We start from the raw sequence: 23,873 nt of genomic DNA, 5'->3' as shown, positions 1-23,873 counted from the left end.
AATAATGGATGACTGCTGCTTTACTGCATCCATGATATCTCATCGCTTGTTTAAAAATGGCAACCTTTTGTGGTCTTGCTATTGTTGTTGGTCTTAACAACTCCACCCCCTCACTGACGTAAGCGGTTCTTTCCTCTGGCCCAGCAAAGAGCTGGTGCTAGCCTGGAACCGGTTTTTCTGGCCCCAGAGCCAGTTCTTTGTCAGTGGAAGCAGAAAACCCGGTTCCAAACTAAGCACTGGCCCTGAACCAGCCCTGGAACTGCTTTGGTGGAAAAGGGGCATAAGACTTTTCAATAAGATCTGGGATCCTTTCCTGATGTTTATTAATGGTAAAGACTGACTCACTCCCTTACGAAAATTAACCATGGTTTTACTATGAAAACTAACCATGGTTTTACCATGGTTTATAGTTATTCATGGTTTTCATGGTTTTTTGGGTAACCATGAAAACCATGGTGCATTTTACCTCAATCTTCACTTCAATTTTTAGGTTCTAAGTAAATGTTAATGGATCTGGGCTGTTAATCGAGATCCTTCTCTACAGCATTGACTGTTGGACGAAAGCATGGTAATACTACAGTTAGTGCATCCTTTTAAAAACCATACTATCCCTTTTTAAACTAATTTCGTAGTTACTATGACCTATTACACATACAACTATGATGCTACCACAGCTACTGCAGTACCATGGATGAACCATAGTAATACTATGGTTGGTTATTCATAGTACTTAGAATAACCATGAGATACCATGGTAGAATCATGGTTACTACATAAAAACCATGGTAACACCATCGTAAACCATGGTAGATTTTCGTAAGGGCTCCTACTGCTGTACACATCTCTGTGTGTCAATTTTCATTTTTGCTCTGTCTGTAAACCGTGATTATTTATTTATTTTTTGATTATTATTATTATTTTTTTAAATTTAATTATGTATTTTTTTGGTCATGTGAATGTGCTTTGTTCATACTATAGTTAAATAATAAAAATATACAAATAAAAAAACCCCTTTTTTTTCCACACAGAAAGGCCCACACCGGCCGCTGGGCTCGAACCCAGAACCTTCTTGCTAATATATATATATATATGCTCCAGACTGGGGAACTACAGGCGTGTTTTATTTTGAAAATACAGCTATTATATTATTTGTGCTGTGTCGCATAGACTTCCGGTGTCGTGTCACGTGTGCGAGCAGCTGCTCTGCAACACTTCCTCCTGGCTCGCGCTCCTGTGTTTACATGCAGCCTGCAGGATGGAAAGCCCTGCGTGAAGAACACCTGCAGGTAAATAAACTCCCCGCGGGGGTGTCAGAGTGTGTGTGAGAGTGTGTGAGAGACAGAGGGAGGAAATAACCCTGTTTAGTGTCATTAGCTGTGATGAAGGTTGAAGTGTGTGAGTAAAACACCCAGCTAGCAGGCAGGCTAACCCTGCCCCGGCAGCCTGACTCACTCGACCTGCCCTGGCTCTCAGTAAACTCTCGTGGCGGATGAGGAGCGCAGTTAATGCGGTGATTACTCAGGTGCGGAAGCGCTGATTCTCTGTAGGAACGCACTGCGTATTCAGTGGAACCTGTCAGAAAGGCGTCATTGTGTTCAGTCCATCAGTTCAGCTCCTTTTTTTAAAGCTATGATTTACAGGAATATTTCCCCCCTGAATGTTGTAGGTTAAACAGGAAGGTGACCAGATTTCTGAGAAGAAAACTGGGGACATTTTTGGTTCAGTGGTGAAAATATTTAAAAAAACCCATCTAATATTTTAATCTTTGTAAAAAAAAAAAAGGGGGGGGCATTTCTGGTTTTCATATATTTTGATTGCTCATTGCATTAAAAAGTGTGATTTTCCTCACTGAGTGCGCTGCAGGCCGATTCTGCAACTGCTTTCGGTTCACATTAACTAAAGACAATGTGAAAATCTCTGGTCTGGGTCCATAGTGTAGATTTATAGACTCTTAAATTGTAAGCGAGCTGAAATAGACGTTTTAGACCCATGAAAATAAATGTATTAAATTAATTACTATGTATGCCGCTAGTAATGGACATGCATCTCATCTCATTATCTGTAGCCGCTTTATCCTGTTCTACAGGGTCGCAGGCGAGCTGGATCCTATCCCAGCTGACTACGGGAGAAAGGCGGGGTTCACCCTGGACAAGTCGCCAGGTCATCACAGGGCTGACACATAGACACAGACAACCATTCACACTCACATTCACACCTACGCTCAATTTAGGCTGAATCCCATTTCACCCCTTGGACCAACCCCTTGGCCCTTCCCCTCCATTTTGCACGTTCACGTGAAGGGGTAGGGGTATCCCAATCCCAGTTAACGCGGAGGGGTAGGGGAAGGGGTAGGGCTTCTGTACCCCTCCAAACGGAGATTTTCCTGGAGCTGACTCCGAACGAAGGGGTTTGAGTGATTTCCCACAATGCCATGCAGATTTCAGCGAGATTTCATGCGGATTTCAGAAAGATGGCGGTTCCCGCGGCGAAAGATTGTCATAAATGTATTTTCTCCATTATTTACGTGTTTTAAGTTGTTATCCAGAGGAAACACGCCGCTTGATTCGCTTTCGAGCTGAGAATGAGCAGCGATTTCTGAAATCCAAGCTGCTGCTAAAAAGCTTTGGGAGTGAGTATTGTTTTCGGTTGCTTGACTGCGTACGTTTTGTTCTGTTATTCTCGCTTTTATTGTTTACATGAGTGTTCTGACACCTCATTCTGTCGGATGTGGTGCACGAAGCGCCAAAGATATCCCATTCAGTGGTGTTAGTTAACAAATCACACCCTGCCAGCAGAGATTTCTGGTTCTGGCTCTGACTGTAGCGGCTGGTCGCAGCCAATGACACATTTGGTCGCGTTTTGCTAACGTAAACGCTGACGGAGGTACGCGATGACGTATGCGATCGTTGAAGGGCTATCCCAATACGTAGGGGTTGAATTTCAAGCCCTATCCCTTGTAGCTCAGTTTCAAGGGGAAGGGCGAAGGGGGAGGGGTAGAAATTAGAATTGGGATTGGGCCTTAGAGTCACCAGTTAACCTAACCTGCATGTCTTTGGACTGTGGGGGAAACCGGAGCACCCGGAGGAAACCCACGCGGACACGGGGAGAACATGCAAACTCCACACAGAAAGGCCCTCGCCGGCCACGGGGCTCGAACCCGGACCTTCTTGCTGTGAGGCGACAGCGCTAACCACTACACCACCGTGCCATATTACATCATTTTCCTCAATAAATAAATGAGGAAGTATAATATTTTTGTCTCATTTGTTTAACTGGGTTCTCTTTATCTACTTTTAGGACTTGTGTGAAAATCTGATGACGTTTTAGGTCATATTTATGCAGAAATATAGAAAATTCTAAAGGGTTCACAAACTTTCAAGCACCACTGTATACTATTAATTAACTTAATGTGAAGATAAACTTAACATCTGTTTATCTGTTAATTTATTTATTTTCTTAAAAGATCGTGTATATTTTTCTACTTTTGTAATTATTTGCATCTGTCCGTGCACGACCCCACCAGCTCTGCTGATCAACTTACCATGTTTAAATAAAGTTATTCACTTATTCATTATGAGTTGGAAAATTATCTATTCATTGAGTTCCCTGATATTGTTGTTGTTTATTGCACATGCAAGAACAAAATTGGCTTAACAAGATATAACAAATACAAGACATGCAGGATCGGCCTGAAACCTGATGGTTTTCTGAGGGTCTCCCCTTAAACATCTCAAACTACTTGGTGCTGCAGACATCGTTCTACATGGACACATAGACGAAAACCTGGAAGAGCATGGAGGAGAACAACTCTTTATACGTGGCTGGGTTAAAGATCTGGGGATCAGGACACTGCAAGATAAATCCTGTATTGTTTTTGCCCGGGTAGGGAGGAATTCCTGGGCTTTGTACGCATCTTTGCAATGGTTGCTCCGACGCTACAAGTTTTAGTATTGGGTGTAAACAAACCACAGCGGCTCGATTCTCAATCCTCCCTGCTCTTCTCTTCCAGCAGGCATCACAGATTCATAGAATTTACCCACACATGTATTTATTTATTCTGCTCACTGCACTCGTGCTCCCTCTCTCTCTCTCTCTCTCTCTCTCTCTCTCTCTCTCTCTCTTTCTGTCCATGTGTGAGTGCGCATGCACGCACACATGGGCTAAATGCAGAGGAGGAATGTGACAAAAATAAAGGCTTGTTCTTAATTTACCCACAAATGTATTTATTCCATTTGAAAAGTGTTTGGCAAACCAGCTACCGGATTTGGGACACTGTGACATCTTGAACTATTTCGTGTTTGGCTTCAAACTTGGAAAATAATTCATAGCCCACTGTATGGTGCTTCGTGGCCCACTAATGGGCTGCAGCCCAGTGGTTGAGAACCTCTGTTCTCGAACATCTCTGCTATTGACCTGAGCCCGTCTTAAAATGCATATTCTGGACCAATTTCGTGTTTTTTAATATGAAAGTATGTCCCTTTACACACTCATCCAGAAAGGTAATTTTGCACAAGGCCATCTGTCTACAGCAGAAAAAAATAAAATAACAAAACGCATCTGGAAAAATCCTAAGGGAGTCTGGAGCCAGATTTGTGACGTTACCTGCTTAAGCGCCAGCAGGCTGCACAAGCTTTGCACGGTTTCAGTGCACAGCCTGTGTAGACCAAGCGCTCCCATTTCTCTCTCATTGTCCGGTCTTTTGGGAAATGATGAGTACTAATCCCATCACGATTGGTGTTACTACACCCTCCTACGATACATCTGTTACCCATTTTAATAATTACTTGATAACGTTGAAGAAATTTGCAGAAAAGCACCAGGTCGTTTTCTCATAAACAAACCAGCGCTGACGTAGGATTCAGAGGGAGGCGTCCCGCACGCGACATCACGAAAATCAATGTTTGCCGGGAAATCCACATGCCAAGTTTTTTCAGAGGCGGACCAATTCGATTTCAACTGAATTTTTCTGGTATTGCACAAGGTAAAAAAAAAAACTGCAGAGAATGCAGAAATGTTACAGATATTTGACCAAAGTTTAATATAGAATAGGAGAATTACATTGATCTTACTCCTGAATTTACCCGTGATGTGCACTGTAAAGAGATGCACAAAATAATACGCGAGGCGTCTGCTGAAATCTGGTAGATGTTTCAGTCTGTGTTTTTTGTTTTTTAAATTTTCTGTCTTTTTTTTGGGGGGGGTCTGTTGGTCATGGTTAAAAACGGGAACGTTTCCGGAGACAGCTCAAGCTGGGGATAGGCCACCAGAAATGGGGACTGTCCCTGGAAAATGGGGACGTCTGGTCACCTTATTCAACAGAACAAGCAGGAATGCTGAGGTGCTCTGTAGTTCACTGTAATTGTAACATTTCCCCCTTTCACTCCACACACACACTATCTAAAATGACTTGGTCATGTAGCAGCTCCACGGTTACATACTTGTATTGTTATGTCGTAAAGGAATGTCCTGACAGTTCAGTTTGTTCTATATGCGTCTGTATTTGTTGCTTGATTTTTAAAAAAAATTTTTTTTTTTAATCACAAATTACATTCCAACCCCACTAAAGAAGAAGCCATGGCCTAAAGGTTAGAAAAGCAGCTTTGGGACCAAAAGGTCGATAATTCAATTCCCTGGACCAGCAGGAATGGCTGAAGTGCCCTTGAGCAAGACACCTAATCCTGGGCTGCCCACTACTGTTGGTATGTTAGGGTCATGCTGTATGTTGCTCTGGATAAGAGCGTCTGCTAAAGGCCTGGAATGTCTAATGTGTCTAACAAACATTTTGGCGGATGTCCAAAAAGTTCTTAATACTGAAATGGACCCACTTGTCACAACTCACGTTATTGACAGAGTTAAAGGATCGTGAACGGAGGCGATGATTGATTTCTTTATCTGTTATGGAAATGACTGCAGTTACTGGTGTATTGTTGTCAGTGTCCACCCACCGACTCACTGTGTTTTCTAAATCATCACCATTCAGCTCATTCATGAGCTGCGAATCACTGATGTTATTTATGTTGTGCCGAGGGGTTGGGCGGGGCAGAGGGTGTAAAAAAAAAAAAACACTGCCAGTATGCTTTAACCAAGTGTTAAGTTTAGTGGTATCAGCAGTCATTTCGTCCTTTGATTGCTGTTCTTAGTAACTGTTAGTAATCGACACCTAAGGCCAAGTTTACATTAGACCGTATCTGTCTCGTTTTCTTCGCGGATGCACTGTCCGTTTACATTAAACCGCCTGGAAACGGGAATCCGCCAGGGTCCACGTATTCAATCCAGATCGTGTCTGATCCGGTGCTGTGTAAACATTCAGAATACGCGGATACGCTGTGCTGAGCTCTAGCTGGCGTCTCATTGGACAACGTCACTGTGACATCCACCTTCCTGATTCGCTGGCGTTGGTCATGTGACGCGACTGCTGAAAAACGGCGCGGACTTCCGCCTTGTATCACCTTTCATTAAAGAGTATAAAAGTATGAAAATACTGCAAATACTGATGCAAATACTGCCCATTGTGTAGTTATGATTGTCTTTAGGCTTGCCATCCTTCCACTTGCAAGTGGTAAGTGATATGCGCACAGCGGCTCAGTCCCGAATCACTGCTCGTGCGCTTCACTCGCGCACTCTGTGAGCTGCGCAAGGCCGGAGTGCGCACCCTCCAGAGGGCACTCGCTGTTCAGGGCGGAGTGATTTGGAGCGCAACCGCTGAGGAGGAAGCGATGAGTCGCACTGACACATTTCAACTTACGTGCCGAATTAGTCATGTGATTAGCGTATCCGTGTATTGGTGTTGCTGTGTGCACGCAAATCGTGTATTGGCGTTGGTGTGTGCACGCTAATCGTTTTTAAAAACATTAATCTGATGATCCGCTGATACGGTCTAATGTAAACCCCACCTAAGTGAGGCTTGTTTAGCATTGTTTAGCCCGTCCACACGAGTACGTTTTTGTCGAATCCGCATAAATACTTTATCGTTTCGGCCTCGCGTCCAGACGGATCTGGCTTTTTCAAGGTGTGAAACCGGTATTTTTTTGAAAACGGGTCCCAGAGTGGGAAAATCCTAAAACGCCAGATAGCCCAGAGTCGTCTGGATGGTGAATGCGGATTTTTTCAGAAACGATGACATATAAGCCCCGCCTCTCTAACCTTTAACCTCCGCCGCTAGACGTGTCATAACAACAACAATGGCGGACTACAGGCTTCTACCATATAGTTCCACTTCATTGTCAGTCCACACAAAAGACTCTCTTCTTCCTCTCATAGTTGCGCTGGCCACGATCGTCCTCTTCTCGTGTTATGAGCTTGTTTGTAAACCGCGCGTGACCTTTATACGCATGCTCCGTGGCTTCTCTTCCGGTTTTAGTGTATTGGTGTGGTGGCGCCACATACAGGCCTGGCATATGTACTACAGTGTTTTGGGTCGTTTCCAGTGAATCCGTGTGGACGCAGATATTTCTGGAAACGACGCCATGTTTACGGAGATTTTTTTCAAAATGACAGCGTATTGGGGGAGGCCGCGTACTCATGTGGACGGGCCATTTGTCTTGTGGCTTTACCATGTATTGTTAACTTGACTGCGGACTTGATTACTTTATTGTTTGTCTCTCTTGGGAAGAGAAGTGCATGGCTCAGTGTGTCAGGTAAGCAGGTGAATGACGTGTGTGTGTGTGTGTGTGTGTGATGGAATAATGGGTGTGATGAGCACCGCTTGTTGGTGCATATGCCCATCAAGTGGGGTGCGAGATGGAGAAGAAAGAAGAATTCTGGAATGAGTTCAAAGTATACCAAAAAAGGAAGGAGTGGTGGTTGGAGCAGACCCAAATGGGCATGCTGGAGTAGGGAACAGGGGTGATGAAGAGGTAGGGAGTAAAGCAGAGAAATGGCAGATGGTGATGGATTTTGCAAAGAGGATGGAAATAGCTGTGGTGAATACACACTATAAAGGAACAGTCCACCGTACTTCCATAATGAAATATGCTCTTACCTGAATTGAGACGAGCTGCTCCGTACCTGTCCGAGCTTTGCGCGACCTCCCAGTCAGTCAGATGCAGTCAGACACGCTGTCACTCTTGTTAGCAATGTAGCTAGGCTCAGCATGGCCAATGGTATTTTTTGGGGCTGTAGTTAGATGCGACCAAACTCTTCTGCATTTTTCCTGTTTACATAGGTTTATATGAGCAGTGATATGAAACAAGTTCAGTTACACAAATTGAAACGTAGCGATTTTCTATGCTATGGAAAGTCCGCACTGTAATGACAGGCGTACTAACACCTTCGGCAGCGCATTGATACGGAGCTCAGATATCAATGCGCTGCCGAAGCGCGCAGAAGGTGTTAGTACGCCTGTCATTATAGTGCGCACTTTCCATAGCATAGAAAATCGCTACGTTTCAATTTGTGTAACTGAACTTGTTTCATATCACTGCTCATATAAACCTATGTAAACAGGAAAAACGCGGAAGAGTTTGGTCGCATCTAACTACAGCCCCAAAAAATACCATTGGCCATACTGAGCCTAGCTACATTGCTAACAGGAGTGACAGCGCGTCTGACTGCGTCTGACTGACTGGGAGGTCGCGCAAAGCTCGGATAGGTACGGAGCAGCTCGTCTCAATTCAGATAAGAGCATATTTCATTATGGAAGTACGGTGGACTGTTCCTTTAAGAAGAAAGAAGAGCATAGAGGAACATGAGAGTGGAGGAAGGTGTTCTCAGATGGACTATATTTTCTGTTAGAGATGCAATCTGAAGGAGATTGGAGACTGCAAAGTGATAGCAGGGGAGAGTGTAGCTAAGCAGCATCGGATGGTGGTTGGGAAGATGATCTTGGTGGTAAAGAAGAGGAAGAAAGAGAAAGCTAAGCCAGAAATCAGATGGTGGAAGTTGAAGAAGGAAGATTGAAAGTCAGAATTTAGAGATATGGTGAGACAGACATTGGGTGAAGAGATATTAGATGATTGGACAACTATGGCAGAACTAGTGAGGGAGACAGAGAGGAAGGTACTGGGAGTGATGACAGGACAAAGAAAGGAAGAACAGGAGACTTAGTGGTGGAATGAGAAAGTCCAGGAGAGTATAAGGAGAAAGAAGTTGGCAATGCAAAACTGGGATAAAAAGAGAGCCTAAGAGAGCAGACAAGAATACAAGGAGATGTGAGGGGAAAGCAAAGAGAGCAGTGGTAAGGGAAAAGGCGTGTGATGAACTATCTGAAAGGTTAGAAACTAACTGGAGAAAGGGACCTGTACCGATTAGCAAGACAAAGAGATCAAGCTGAGAAGGATGTGCAGCAGTTTTGGCTGATAAAGGATGCAGTAGAAATGTGCTGACAAGTGAAGAGGGTGTGTTGAGAAGGTGGCTGGAGCACTTTGAGAAGCTGATGAATGAAGAAAATGAAAGAGAGAGAAGATTGGCTGAGGTGGAGATAGTGAATCAGGAAGTAAAGCAGATTAGCAAGGAGGAAGTAAGAACAAAAAGTGGTTAGGCAGTCAGCCCAGATGATATACCAGTGGAGGCATGGAGATGCTTAGGAGAGATGGCAATTGACTTTTTTTTTAAAGATTTTTTTTGGGCTTTTTCCACCTTTATTGGATAGGACAGTGTAGAGACAGGAAATGAGAGGGAGAGAGAGGCGGGGAGGGATCGGGAAATCGAACCCGGGTCCCCGGATTTATGATATGGCGCCTTATCCACCTGAGCCACGACGCCCCCGGCAATTGACTTTTTGACCTAGATTGTTTAACAAGACCTTAGAAAGTGAGAGGACGCCTGAGGAATGGAGAAGTAGTATACTGGTACCAATATTCAAGAACAAGGTTGATGTAGTAATGATAGAGGCGTAAGGTTAAGCCACAGCATGAAGTTACGGGAAAGAGAAGTGGAAGCTCGGCTAAGAGGAGAGGTGGAGATATGTGAGCAGCAATATGGTTTCATGCCAGGAAAAAGGACTACAGATGCAATGTTTGCTTTGAGAATGTTGATGGAAAAGTATGGAGAAGGCCAGAAGGAGCTGGATTGTGTGTTTGTGGATTTAGAGAAGGCATATGACAGGGTGCCGAGAGAGGAGCTGTGGTACTGCATGAGGAAGTCAGGAGTGGCGGAGAAGTATATGAGATTGGTGCAGGATATGTATGAAGAGAGTGTGACAGCAGTGAGATGTGCAGTGGGAATGACGGAGACGTTTAAGGTGGATGTTGGATTGCACCAGGGCTCGGCCCTAAGCCCTTTCCTGTTTGCAGTGGTAATGGACAGTTTGACAGATGACATCGGGCAAGAGGCCTCATGGACAATGATGGACAGTGAGAACAGAGAGCAAGTGGAAGAAAACTTGGAGACATGAAGGTGTGCACTAGAGAGAAGGGGAATGAAAGTCAGTAGGAGCAAGATGGAGTACATGTGTGTGAATGAGGGTGAGCACAGTGGAATGGTACAGCTACAAGGAATAGAAGTTGTCAAAGCAGATGAGTTCAAATATCTGGGGTCAACTGGACAAAGTAATGGCGAGTATGGAAGAGAAGTGAAGAAGAGAGTGCAAGCAGGTTGGAATGGATGGAGGAGAATGTCAGGAGTGATTTGTGACAGAAGGTTGCCAGCAAAAAAAAGACAGGAAGCTGAAGTGGAGGTAGCAGAGTTGGTGTCGAGGTTTTCATTGAGAGTGACAAAGTTGTACAGGATTAGAAATGAATATATTAGAGGGATGGCACATGTCCGATGGTTTGGAGACAAAGTGAGAGAGGTGAGATTGAGATGGTTTGGAGATGTACAGAGGAGAGATCCAGGGAAGAAAGATATTGGGGGGGGGGATGCTGGAGATGGAGTTGCCAGGTAGAAGGAAAAAGCGAAGACCAAAGATAAGATTTATGGATGTGGTGAAGGAGGACAGTTGGTGTGATAGAAGATGTAGAGAATAGGAGGAGATGAAAGGACCTTATTGGGAACAGCCAGAAGAAGGAGTGATCAGGATTTGGTATCATCTCTAGATTTGTTCTCAGATTGAATAAAGTCTATGCTGAACTTCATGTTGCAGTCTGTGTGAGGCACGAGTGTAATATTAGCTCTCAAATATTTTATTACAATCTGAGTTCTGCTTGAAGCTGGTGGAATTCCTGAAGGTCATGTGATTGGTGCAGCTCTGTAACCAGCTGATGAAGGTCAGGCATGTGAGTTGATTTAACAAGCATTTAGCCACTGATCTAACGGAGAGCGTGGCTTGCTCTCATGCTGTGGCGTTTTGAAAATTTTCCTTGTAATGACGGGTACAAATATTCCTGTGTTCTCAGGAAAAAGAACCCCAAAACCTAGTGTGTAGCTTTCCACCATCAGATCTTGTAAACATAGATCTTTGACTTCACAGCTTTTGTTTAAGGTATGTACTTTGTTTCGTTGCTCAGGAAGTTTGTTTCTGTAGTTTTAGCTCCACTCATTTCTCAGTTCCTCCTTCTAGTGTAAAAGCAGAGAAACGTGCACTCTGAAAGCTCAGTGTGGGGGAAAAAGAGCTATGCAAGTGTTTAGCTCCATAGCTACCACTTATTTAGCTCTGTGAGGCAACCATGCTAACCACTGAAACGCATGGCGTATTCCACCTGGTGTGGTTTGTTGCGAAATGATGTGCAGTTATGAGAAAAAGAAAGTACACCCTCCGTAAATTCTGTTTTTATTTTTCAGGGTCAAAATAACAGTTGTGCAGTCCTCACCAGCTTCTGTACATGAACAAACCTCAGGTGACGACAAAAGGACACAACAGATTTCAATGTGAGGTCTTTTTTTTTTTTTTTTTCCCCCCCAAAAAAAGTAAACTCACACTCAGAAACCAGGAGTGGAAACAAAAACAAGTATACCCTATGATTCAATAACATGTAGAATCAAGTTGAGTAACAGCTTGAAGTAAAAGTTTTCTTTAGGAGTTTATCAGTCTCTCGCATCGTTTTATCCCACTTTTCTTCACAACATTGCTTCAGTTCATTGATGTTTGAGGGCATTTGTTTATGAATAGCTCTCTTAAGATCTAGCCACAGCATCTAACTGGGTTGAGGTCTGAAGTTGGACTTGGAGATTCCAGCACCTTGATTTTTTTTTTTTCCCCTTCTTTACCCATTCAGATGTTGATTTGCTCGTGGTTTTGGGGTCATTGTCCTGATGCATGACCCGGTTTAAGCTGCTGGAAAGATGGCCTTGATGACGTTTGTCTCAAGAATATTCTGATATAAAGTGGAGTCCATCATTGTCTCAGTGACTGAAAGTTTCCCAGGCCTTGTGGCCACCAAACGAGCCTGAATGATCACCCCTCCACCATCATGGAGGCACGGTGGTGTAAGTGGTTAGCATGGTTGCCTCACAGCAAGAAGGTTCTGGGTTCGAGCCCAGCAGCCAGCGGGGGCCTTTCTGCGTGGAGTTTGCATGTTCTCCCCATGTCTGCTTGGGTTTGCTCCGGTTTCCCTCACAGACCCAAGACATGCAGTTAGGTTAATATGGGCTCAGCTTTGGTCTGAGGTGCCCTTGAGCGAGGCACCTAACTCCTCCCAACTGCTCCCCGGGCGCTGTTAGCATGGCTGCCCACTGCTCTGGGTATGTGTGTGTGCTTATTTTGCTCACGTGTGTGCGTGTGCATGTTAACTGCTTGAGATGGGTTAAATGTAAAGAGGAATTTCACAAGCGTGTGATGAAAAGTGCTGCTTCTTCTTCTTCTATGCTTCACAGTTAGTATGAGGTATTTGTCACGATATACTGTGTTTTGGGTTTCGCCAAGCATCCTTCCAGAACTTTTGTGGTTTGTTCAGATGCGATTTAGCAAACCTAAGTCATGCTCCACATTCTTTTTTTTTTTTGAGAGAAAACACTCCTCCCCCAGCCATGCTTCCATGAAAGCCATTCTTGTTCACTCTGTATGACTATAAGGTGAAAGTTATACTGAGAGGAAGCAAAATTTATTCAAGAAAAGTGTGGGAACAATTTCCACACAAGAAAAATCTTAGTAAATTTAACTTGGTATATTTTCAGTAGGGCAGCACGGTGGTGTAGTGGTTAGCGCTGTCGCCTCACAGCAAGAAGGTCCGGGTTCGAGCCCCGTGGCCGGCGAGGGCCTTTCTGTGTGGAGTTTGCATGTTCTCCCCGTGTCCGCGTGGGTTTCCTCCGGGTGCTCCGGTTTCCCCCACAGTCCAAAGACATGCAGGTTAGGTTAACTGGTGACTCTAAATTGAGCGTAGGTGTGAATGTGAGTGTGAATGGTTGTCTGTGTCTATGTGTCAGCCCTGTGATGACCTGGCGACTTGTCCAGGGTGAACCCCGCCTTTCGCCCGTAGTCAGCTGGGATAGGCTCCAGCTTGCCTGCGACCCTGTAGAACAGGATAAAGCGGCTAGAGATAATGAGATGAGATGAGATTACACGACATAAGGATTATTCTGAACTGAAAGACTGATCTGACACAACTCAAGACAGATGAGCAAGTCGTGCACGTGCGCACACGTTCTTGTACTTCTATCTTCGTGGGGACTCATTGATGTAATGCATTCCCTACCCCCTGACCCTCACCTGAACGACCCCAATTAAATGCCTAACCTGAATCGAAACCTCATTCTAACCTCAACCCTAAAACTAAGTCTTAACCCTCAAACAGCCCTTTGAAGAAGTGAGGGCCATACAAAAGGTCCTCACTTCCCAAATATGTCCAAACTCTGTTGGTAAAAAAAAAAAAAGAAAGGGAAAAAAAACACGCACACACCTGACCTGAGAAAGACAGAGGATGAACCAAGTAAGCTTTCCTTAAACACTTGATCTTTCAAAACATTTAATAGCATGTGTAAACAAGAAACACTGAAAATCTTATCCATAATGTTCAAAATGAAATCAGTGATAACTTCTGTGAACATGTACACAAATCGAGGTCAAACCCCCTGCCCTAACATCACACCGATCAGCTATAACGTTAACACCACTGACAGGTGAAGTGAAGAACATTAGTGGCACCTGTCAAGGGGGGGAGTTTATTAGGTAGCAAGAGAACAGTCGGCTCTTGAAGTTGATGTGTTGGAAGCAGGAAAAATGGGTGAGTGTAAGGATCGGAGCGACTTTTAGTGCAGCAGATTAAGTCAATATTCCAGAAGAATCGTTCACTTTGTGATACAAGCACCAAATTTGGCATGAACAATGATTAGGACCCACTTTTTTAGAAAAGCCCATTAGCCGCCTGAAAATCCAAGATGGCGGTCATTTTTAAAGATGGCCGCCATGTTAAATGGAAAGTAAAGGTTTTCAGTGTAGAAATTGAGTGTATGGACATATTGTGATGTTCTGGGCATCATATTATATATAATTTGGCATGACGCGTTCATTAGTGCCAAAGCAAATCCAAAACGACAGGTATTTTAAACTCAAATTCTCAGTTTCCATCATAAGTTGATTAGAAATGCGATTTTTAAAAAGTAGTAACAGTCCAAGGTCCAAATGCTCTTTATCCACGTAAAAATATTGTAATCAATCTCAGTTGATGTTCTTTTTCTAAGCGAGTGATGTCAAAGCACAACCAGGGCACACTGGTGACATCGTTGCTGTGAGACTCAGCATGGGGTTCGGTGTCCGCTAAGTACTATACTCGCTAGTTGTAGTGTACTAACTGTAGGACTCACTGTAGTTACAGTATAGTTTAGTGTCCCAAATGCTATCTAATCAGCCCTGTATATACACCAACTAGTCAAGGTAGTTGTAGTATTGTAGTTAGATAGCCGCACCTGAATTGACAGGATGTGCCAGCGTGGATAGCCGAGCCAAGGGTAATGGGGCTTTAATTACCCAGATGGTGTACAGATCGCACGGGACTTACAACCCCGATTCCAAAAAAGTTGGGACAAAGTACAAATTGTAAATAAAAACAAAATGCAATAATTTACAAATCTAAAAAACTGATATTGTATTCACAATAGAACATAGACAACATATCAAATGTTGAAAGTGAGACATTTTGAAATTTCATGCCAAATATTGGCTCATTTGAAATTTCATGACAGCAACACATCTCCAAAAAGTTGGGACAGGGGCAATAAGAGGCTGGAAAAGTTAAAGGTACAAAAAAGGAACAGCTGGAGGACCAAATTGCAACTCAATAGGTCATTAACATGACTGGGTATAAAAAGAGCATCTTGGAGTGGCAGCGGCTCTCAGAAGTAAAGATGGGAAGAGGATCACCAATCCCCCTAATTCTGCACCGACAAATAGTGGAGCAATATCAGAAAGGAGTTCGACAGTGTAAAATTGCAAAGAGTTTGAACATATCATCTACAGTGCATAATATCATCAAAAGATTCAGAGAATCTGGAAGAATCTGTGCGTAAGGGTCAAGGCCGGAAAACCATACTGGGTGCCCGTGATCTTCGGGCCCTTAGACGGCACTGCATCACATACAGGCATGCTTCTGTATTGGAAATCACAAAATGGGCTCAGGAATATTTCCAGAGAACATTATCTGTGAACACAATTCACCGTGCCATCCGCCGTTGCCAGCTAAAACTCTATAGTTCAAAGAAGAAGCCGTATCTAAACACGATCCAGAAGCGCAGACGTCTTCTCTGGGCCAAGGCTCATTTAAAATGGACTGTGGCAAAGTGGAAAACTGTTCTGTGGTCAGACGAATCAAAATTTGAAGTTCTTTATGGAAATCAGGGACGCCGTGTCGGACTAAAGAGGAGAAGGACGAGCCAAGTTGTTATTAGCGCTCAGTTCAGAAGCCTGCATCTCTGATGGTATGGGGTTGCATTAGTGCGTGTGGCATGGGCAGCTTACACATCTGGAAAGACACCATCAATGCTGAAAGGTATATCCAGGTTCTAGAGCAACATATGCTCCCATCCAGACGACGTCTCTTTCAGGGAAGACCTTGCATTTTCCAACATGACAATGCCAAACCACATACTGCATCAATTACAGCATCATGGCTGCGTAGAAGAAGGGTCCGGGTACTGAACTGGCCAGCCTGCAGTCCAGATCTTTCACCCATAGAAAACATTTGGCGCATCATAAAACGGAAGATACGACAAAAAAGACCTAAGACAGTTGAGCAACTAGAATCCTACATTAGACAAGAATGGGTTAACATTCCTATCCCTAAACTTGAGCAACTTGTCTCCTCAGTCCCCAGACGTTTACAGACTGTTGTAAAGAGAAAAGGGGATGTCTCACAGTGGGAAACATGGCCTTGTCCCAACTTTTTTGAGATGTGTTGTTGTCATGAAATTTAAAATCACCTAATTTTTCTCTTTAAATGATACATTTTCTCAGTTTAAACATTTGATATGTCATCTATGTTCTATTCTGAATAAAATATGGAATTTTGAAACTTCATCATTGCATTCCGTTTTTATTTACAATTTGTACTTTGTCCCAACTTTTTTGGAATCGGGGTTGTAAATGGCACTGGATGAACGATCGGGCTAGGTGTAGAGCACTGATGTTTGAACCTAGTTGTATCCCATACTTCAGTGTGCTTAGGTGTTTTTTATGGTTGGGTGGTAAAAGGATAGCCCCTCGGCCTAAACCGTCACGCAAAATGTCCACTTCCAATCTGCTGAGTGGTGTATCTCAAACTGACTGGACAAAATGTTGTCTTTGTCAAAGGAAGAATTGAAAACTCCTCCAACACATTATCCTTGCAGTCTTGATGGTTATTCTATGATTGCTACAAATTTACCACTCTTTCAAGCAATTAATCAGCTGCCAATCATGTTAGACGTGTCATGATTGGATGATGGAGGTGGTACTGAAGACACACTGCAAAGGAATAATGCAAAATATCATCAAAGCTGCCATTTGATGTTCAGTAACGGGAAGCTTGAGCGTGCAAGAAAAAGGGCAGCAGGCGTCCAGAATGACCCTGATGAGGGACACTCAAAAATGCAAAGAACTACCCTTGAAGTGCAGCAGTGTTTCCTTTGTGAAAAGATGGAACCTGTGTCTGAACTACAGCAGGCAATAACCATGCAGCTGAATGACAGACTCAATAAATGTGCTCGTAATCTGAGTGATGGTAAACGTCTCGCTCTTTTGAGTGGTGGAGATGTAGTGGCACAGGAGTTGAAGTATCATTCCTCCTGTTTGGCAGCTCTGTATAACAGAGAGAGGGCACATCTGTTATCAGCAGAAAACCAAGACAAAAATGGAATGTCGCCAGAAAAGGAAGCACTCCTACTGGGGTTCTCAGAGTTGCTTACTTGTATAACTGAGACTAGAAACAACAGGGATGAGCCTGTTGTTTTTCGACTTGCAGAGCTGGTTAACCTGTAATTGTTGAGAGGCTTCAACAATTTGTAACAGACATCCCAGATGTAAATGCTACCAGATTGAAAGACAGGCTTTTGGCAGAGATTCCTGAGCTGGAAGCATTCAAGAAAGGAAGAGATGTTCTTCTGGCATTCAGAAAAGACATTGGTCCAGTTTTGTCAGATGCATCAAACTATTCTGATGCTGTTATTCTTGCCACTGCTGCCAAAATACTTCGAAGGCAAATGGTTGACCATAAGTGCAAGTTTGAGGGTAATTTCCATGAACGCTCTGCAACTGACTCAGTACCTCAAGCTTTGCTTGTTTGTCTGTATGATTGAACATGGGGCTGACATAAAATCTCAGCTGAGGTTTGGAGCAACCAAGACAGACCTGGCTATGGCTCGGCTTCTTCAGTATAACTGCTTCTCGAAGTACAAAGAAGGTGCTGTGACTCAAAGGCATTCAGAAGATCGTGAAATGCCATTCCCTGTTCACATAGGGATGTCTGTATATTCAAAGACCAGGAAGAGACACCTTGTAGAAATGCTTCATGACCAGATATCGTGTCAAATTCAATGCCAAAATGCACTATTTATGCAATTCATTTGTTTATCTTCATAATATACCACAATTTTTAGAATTTCTAAATGCAGAACTGAATTTCCCGTACTCAAAAACCTATTTTTAGACACCAGGATCATTAAAAATGGATTATCCAATCATAATGGAGACAAAAAACACACAGAAGGCGGCCATCTTGGAAAATGGCGGCCATATTGGTTTTTTTTGCGTGGCTAACGGGCTTTTTGGGTAAAGTAGGTCTAGAAGAAGATTTGTGCCAAATTTCATGCTTGTATCACAAAGTTGAACGATTCTTACACTAATCTGCTGCACTATTCGACAAGGGCCAGATTTACCCCTTTTCCACCAAATCAGTTCCAGGGCTGGTTCGGGGCCAGTGCTGGTGCTGGTTCACAACTCGTTCAACTTGCGAGCCAGCTGAGAACCAGTTTGCTTTTCCATAGCTTGCGGTGATAAGGGAAGACACATCATTACGTCGTTGTATACGTCAGTTACGTCGCTACGTTTGCATAAACCTTGGCACGAATATCGAAGCAAAAACAACACGGAAGAAGCAGCAGCAACAACAATAATAATGGATGACTTTGCGTTTGTACAGCTGCTGCTTCTCGCCGCTTAAAAATGGCGATCTTTCGCGGCCTTGTTGTTGGTCTTAACAACTCCGCCCCCCTGCTGACGTAAGCGGTTCTTTCCTCTGGCCCAGCAGAGAGTTGGTGCTAGCCTGGAACCGGTTTCTTTGTCAGTGGAAACAGAAAACCCGGTTCCAAACTAAGCACTGGCCCCGAACCAGCCCTGGAACTGCTTTGGTGGAAAAGGGCCAGATTATGATGGCTGGATGACTGGGTCTGAGCATCTCCAAAATGGCCCATCTTGTGGGGTGTTCCTAGTCTGGTTAACACCAGACCATATCACAAGTGAAATATGGTCTGGAATCCGCCTATTGAATTTCTCGTAGGGGAGGTGTGGTTTACGATTGTCAACGGCCGTTTATTGGACGTTGCGAATGTCTATCATTTGGCGTATACGTAGCCCATGGCCAATCATGGCAGTTGTACCCGGTGACGTAGTTAGAGCGACGAAGAAGCGAAGAAAGACTGTAACGCCAAACGCTGTTCTTTTTTTTTAAAACAAACTTTCGCTCTAAACTATTCAGAACAGTGTCTAAAGCTTGATCGAAAGTTTGGTTCGTATGGCTCGCCGCCATGTTAAATGTGATCCCTAAACAGTCCCAAATAAACTACAAGCGTCCGTTTGTCGAGTAGTACGCGTCACCGTCTTTCCACCCCTCCCCACTCTCTGATTGGCTCCCTAACTCAGGCGAGCCTTTAGACCATAGTTTCCATGCTGTCTTTTCAGATCGGAACGATTGTGCAAAGCAGCATGGGATTTCCCAGGCTAGGGTGTTCCCAGTATACAGTAGTTAGTACCGAACAAAAGTGGTCCAAGGAAGGACAACTGGTGAACCAGCGACAGGGTCATGGGTGTAGAAGGCTCATTGATTCACATGGGGCATAAAGGCTGGCATAGATGGGCCAATCCCATGAGAGTGCTATAGATCCTTACGCTCACCCATTTTTCCTGCTTCCAACACATCAACTTCAAGAAGTGACTGTTTTCTTGCTGCCTAATAAACCCCGCCCCTCGACAGGTGCCACTGTAATGAGAGAATTAGTGTTATTCACTTCACCTGTCAGTGGTGTTAATGTTATGGCTGATATATGCAAGCTTTTTTTTTTCTAATTTTGAGAGTATTTATTACGAGTATTAACTTTAACCCAGTAAAGTAAGTAAAAGATGCACTTTAGGTTTTAGCCACATGTTGACATTAATTAAATTAGTGCAGAAATTAAAGCATTTAAGTAACTCTCGTAATTAGAATTTTTTTTTTTTTTAAATCACAGATTTTTGTCATATTCACTAACCACTGAACCATTTTCTCGATGTCCTGATGTACATTTGTACAAACCTTAGCCACTTTGGAGCCTCTGCCTGTCAGTGATTATGCTGGAGCTGGATGTAAACTCTGACTTGCTTTATTAACAGCGTGAACACCAAGCAAACACAAAAGCTTAATTCAACTTCCACATGACCAGGACACGTAGCTGTGACTGTCTCAGCCTCACACTGCCACCAGGGGTATCAGCGAGTCAGCCGTAGCTTCGCGTAGTCATAACCCACAGCCCTGTGAAATGACATGGGACAGCGTACTGTATATGACTGTTATTATCCAGAAGAACATTGTTTCAGCACATAGTAGGGCTGCAGCGGCAATCAGCAGAGTTTTTATACAATTCTGCAATTAAAGTCATTGGCAGCGTTTTCATTATTGGGCCACACCAATTTAATTAGTTGGTTCTCGAATTTTTTCAGAAAAAATATGAAGCGAGCGGACGAAATAAAATTTAAAAAAATGCTCTGATGGTAAAATTAGCGGTGGAAATGGACCAAACAATACAGGCAAACCAGTAAACAGAATTTCAGCACACCTGTCAAAGATTTTACGCTTCTGTTTGCTGAATACCCTAACAATCACAAACCCAGGCTTTGCAGGATTCCCCTCCACAGGCATGTTTCTTCCACAAGTCTTTATCGAAAGGGGCGATTTGATTGGTTTTCAACGTCACATGACCTTTTCTGTTGGCGGGAGTTTGATTTGGATTTTTTTTTTTTCATTTTGCATTTTCTTCAAGCGGCGATTCTGAGAACCAACTAATTGAATTGGTGTGGCCTTGATTAGTAATATAACATCCCAGTTAATTAGTAATACAGTGGTGCTTGAAAGTTTGTGAACCCTTGAGAATTTTCTATATTTCTGCATAAGTATGACCGAAAACAACATCAGATTTTCACACAAGTCCTAAAAGTAGATAAAGAGAACCCAGTTAAACACATGAGACCAAAATTATAATACTTGGTCATTTATTTATTGAGGAAAATGATCCAATATTACAGATCTGTGAGTGGCAAAAGTATGTGAACCTCTAGGATTAGCAGTTAATTTGAAGGTGAAATTAGAGTCAGGTGTTTTCAATCAAGTCCAGTTTATTAGGGCCCGAGCCCTATGGGCGAAGGCCCTATTGTTCTTGTAAGAGTTCACTATTATTAGGGCCCGAGCCCTATGGGCGAAGGCCCTATTGTTCTTGTAAGAGTTCACTATTATTATTCTTCCGTCTTCTTTATTTTTCTCCGCTGTTGGGCCATTTTCGGGGCACTTGCCATGGGCGAAAACGCACGAAATTTGGCACCAGTTCCGAGAATTGCCACCGCTACTCAGACCCAAAAGCCCAAACTTGGCCGGGGCTCAGGGCCTCTATAGCGCCCCCTAAGTCGTTGTGATTTTGGTCTCCCGCATTAAGGTGCCTGGTTGCCATGTAGTTCGTAGTAGTGGCATGCCATTTGGTACGCATATGTATCTCACTAAGCCGGACAAAAATGTAATGCCAATGCATTAGCCACGCCCAACAGGAAGTGAGGTAATTTCACTTTTGTGCAAAATGCATGGCCACGAAGACGGCGCAACTCCTCCTAGACCGTTCATAGGAATGTCACCAAAATTGATACACATCAGCTACAGACATGGCTGACAAAAGTTACTAAATACGTTTCACGTAGGATTAACCGTTCAGAAGTTATACGTCAATCAATTTTCAATGCAAAATTTTACATGCTTAACAATTCATAACAAATCTTCTGATTGCTCAAAACTGCTCATACTTCACACGCAAATCACTCATTGGGCTTCTGACATGTTACCCAATATCTGTGATATTTCGCCACTGGGGGCGCTATTTTTGGGCAAAAAATCCAATCTTTCCTCGAATTTGGTCAAACTTCACGGCCACCCTCTTACTACCTCCCATGTCATGTATACCACATTTTGGGAATTTTCGTCCATGGGGGGCGCTGTTTCTGGCCGACGCAATTGCTCCAAAACGGGTTTTTGGTAAATAATTCCATAATGCTTTTCCTTCACACCACTACCTTGTGATAGTACGTTGCTGTTGTAGACGCTTATTTTTCCAACTCATAATCGCTCATGTACAGCATAGCGCCACCTTCTGACATGGGAAAAACCAAAAAATTTATTCTTCAAAAATCTATATCTCATCTTCTATTTACTCAATTGTCTTCAAACTTCATACGCAAACTCTTCATAGCTCACCTGACATGTACGCCAAATTTTGTGCACTTTCGCCCCTGGGGGTGCTGGTTATGGCAAAAATGATATTGCAGCTTCTGATTTGTCAAACTTGGCAAGCAAACTCTTTACAAGACCCTTATTGGGGCGCTTGCCATGGTCGACAACGCACGAAATTTGGCTCCTTTTTCTTAGACTGCCACCGCTACTGAGAACCAGAAGCCCAGATCCAGGCGGGCCTCAGGGCCTCTATAGCGCCCCCTAACTCGTTGTGATTTTGGCCTCCCGCATTAAGGCGCCTGGTTGCCATGTATTTTGTAGTAGTGGCATGCCATTTGGTACGCATATGTATCTCACTAAGCCGGACAAAAATGTAATGCCAATGCATTAGCCACGCCCAACAGGAAGTGAGGTAATTTCACTTTTGTGCGAACTGCATGGCCACGAAGACGGCGCAACTCCTCCTAGACCGTTCATAGGAATGTCACCAAAATTGATACACATCATCTACAGACATGGCTGCCAAAAGGTACTTAATACGTTTCACGTAGCATAAACCGTTCAGAAGTTATACGTCAATCAATTTTCAATGCAAAATTTTACATGCTTAACAATTCATAACAAATCTTCTAATTGCTCAAAACTGCTCATACTTCACACGCAAATCCCTCATTGGGCTTCTGACATGTTACCCAATTTCTGTGATATTTCGCCACTGGGGGCGCTATTTTTGGGCAAAAAATCCAATCTTTCCTCTTTTCCTTCACACCACTACCTTGTGATAGTACGTTGCTGTTGTAGACACTTATTTTTCCAACTCATAATCGCTCATGTACAGCATAGCGCCACCTACTGACATGGGAAAAACCAAAATATTTATTCTTGAAAAATCTATATCATCTTCTATTTACTCACTTGTCATCAAACTTCATACGCAAACTCTTCATAGCTCACCTGACATATACGCCAAATTTTGTGCACTTTCGCCCCTGGGGGTGCTGGTTATGGCAAAAATGATATTGCAGCTTCTGATTTGTCAAACTTGGCAAGCAAACTCTTTACAAGACCCTTATTGGGGCGCTTGCCATGGTCGACAACGCACGAGATTTGGCTCCTTTTTCTTAGACTGCCACCGCTACTGAGAACCAGAAGCCCAGATCCAGGCGGGCCTCAGGGCCTCTATAGCGCCCCCTAACGTGTTGTGATTTTTGCCTCTCGCATTAAGGTGCCTGCTTGGCATATAGTTTCTAGTTATTATTATTATTATTAGGGCCCGAGCACCGTCCAGTGCAAGACCCTATTGTTTTTGAAGGATTATTATTATTATTTTTATTATTAGGCCCCGAGCACCGTACAGTGCGAGACCCTATTGTTGCCATGTGTCCAATTCTGTGCTTTGTCGCCATTGTGGGAGTAATGTCTCTTGCCGAGGAAGCTGTGGAAGGTCTTTCGCGGGGACGCATGCCCCCGCCCCCCTTGGCCGCTGGTGCGAGGGCCCGTCGAGGCCGCTTGCGGCTTTAATTATTCTTCCGTCTTCTTCTTCTTCTTCTGTCTTCTTCTTCTTCTTTATTTTTCTCCGCTGTTGGGCCATTTTCGGGGCACTTGCCATGGGCGAAAACGCACGAAATTTGGCGGCAGTTCCGAGAATTGCCACCGCTACTCAGAACCAGAAGCCCAAACTTGGCCGGGGCTCAGGGCCTCTATAGCGCCCCCTAAGTCGTTGTGATTTTGGCCTCCCGCATTAAGGTGCCTGGGTGCCATGTAGTTTGTAGTATTGGCATGCCATTTGGTACGCATATGTATCTCTCTAAGCCGGACAAAAATGTAATGCCAATGCATTAGCCACGCCCAACAGGAAGTGAGGTAATTTCACTTTTGTGCAAAATGCATGGCCACGAAGACGGCGCAACT

At 43.7% G+C, this 23,873-nt stretch overlaps 1 protein-coding gene across 4 annotated transcripts in view; it reads left to right on the top strand.

The window, feature by feature from the left end:
- The first annotated feature begins 1,198 nt into the window (after positions 1-1,198).
- Positions 1,199-23,873, top strand: part of tbc1d5 (TBC1 domain family, member 5) — a 93,262-nt gene continuing 70,587 nt past the window's right edge. For all 4 annotated transcript variants that reach the window (XM_060905018.1, XM_060905019.1, XM_060905017.1 and 1 more), the window contains exon 1: positions 1,199-1,286. The gene's annotated coding sequence lies outside the window, so the exon portion shown is untranslated. The remainder of the gene's footprint in view (positions 1,287-23,873) is intronic.

Source organism: Neoarius graeffei, chromosome 22 (assembly GCF_027579695.1).
Source record: "Neoarius graeffei isolate fNeoGra1 chromosome 22, fNeoGra1.pri, whole genome shotgun sequence".
Taxonomy (NCBI): domain Eukaryota; kingdom Metazoa; phylum Chordata; class Actinopteri; order Siluriformes; family Ariidae; genus Neoarius; species Neoarius graeffei.
This window is presented reverse-complemented; position numbering and strand designations above follow the sequence as displayed.